General features: G+C 47.4%; 1 protein-coding gene across 1 annotated transcript in view; it reads right to left on the bottom strand.

The window, feature by feature from the left end:
- FOXA1 (forkhead box A1) overlaps positions 1 to 1,062 on the bottom strand; it is a 3,836-nt gene that overhangs the window by 1,642 nt on the left and 1,132 nt on the right. The window lies entirely within an intron of this gene.

Raw genomic sequence — 1,062 nt, 5'->3', positions numbered from 1 at the left:
TTTATCCACCCCGGGAGGAGGCTTTCTCTCGGAGTATTCCCGCGGTTTTGATGATTTTGCGTCCCGGGTCGCCAGCGAAATATTTAAACTCATGGGATCATTACAATTTACGGGCGTACAGAGTCTGCGCCAAGGAGAAATTCAACTGCCTGCACTTTCTCAGAATAATCTCACGCATCTCTCCCACCCTGCGCTGATTTAAATTTCCATTCTTACACAAGATGCGACAATCTCTTGTCGCAGAAAAAAAAGAGAAAAAAATCAAAACAACCCCCCAAACAACAGCTCACGTCCGCGCATCTTATCTGTGGAAAGCCTCCCCCTTGTCTGCATTTTCTATCAAGTCAGTCTTTAAATTACAGTTAAAAAATAAAAAAACAAACTTTCCCAAAGTACGAAAACCCTGAACTTTCCCCGCCTGAGATTTTCTACAATTGCCTGACGTGCAAAAATTTTAGCACCCTACTACATCACGCAACTCTTTAAAAAGGCAGAAGTGGAGAGCCTGAAATTGTGCATCTGATTTAACGGGAGGGAGAAAGACGTTCCCAGTTTACCTCGAACGAAGGCAGTAGGGCTGAGGAAAGGAGGTTTAGGCGACGGCTAAATGTATAAAATGCATTATTGTTCACTACAAATTCCACGATCTTATAAATGCGCTTTTAATTCAGAGGCTCACACTAATTATTTGAGATGGTAGAACGCGGGTGGGTTTCCCACCTGGCATCCGTGCAGTGATTCGACTTAAATAGCAGGGGAGGAGAAAAGATTGAGGCTAAAAACTGCAAAAGGGAAGGTCGTTTAACTTTATGTTTGTGGATAATGAGCATGGCGAGGATAAACGAGTCTGGAAACGGCACATAATTAGGATGACCCTTATTTGCCCTTAAGCCGACTTTCCTCGGTTAAATAAGATGCCAGTAGGGTGACACGTATCTGCCTGCGCCCGCGGGGCCCTCTGGGCGCTGTGTGCCAGCTCCGGGGTGCCGGGACGAGGCGTGGGGACGGCGGAGCCGTGCGTCCGGGTGTGCTGATGCAACGCCCGGGTGTGCACACCTAGCC

The sequence above is a fragment of the Egretta garzetta genome, unplaced genomic scaffold (assembly GCF_000687185.1).
Source record: "Egretta garzetta isolate BGI_Z169 unplaced genomic scaffold, ASM68718v1 scaffold79, whole genome shotgun sequence".
Classification (NCBI taxonomy): domain Eukaryota; kingdom Metazoa; phylum Chordata; class Aves; order Pelecaniformes; family Ardeidae; genus Egretta; species Egretta garzetta.
This window is presented reverse-complemented; position numbering and strand designations above follow the sequence as displayed.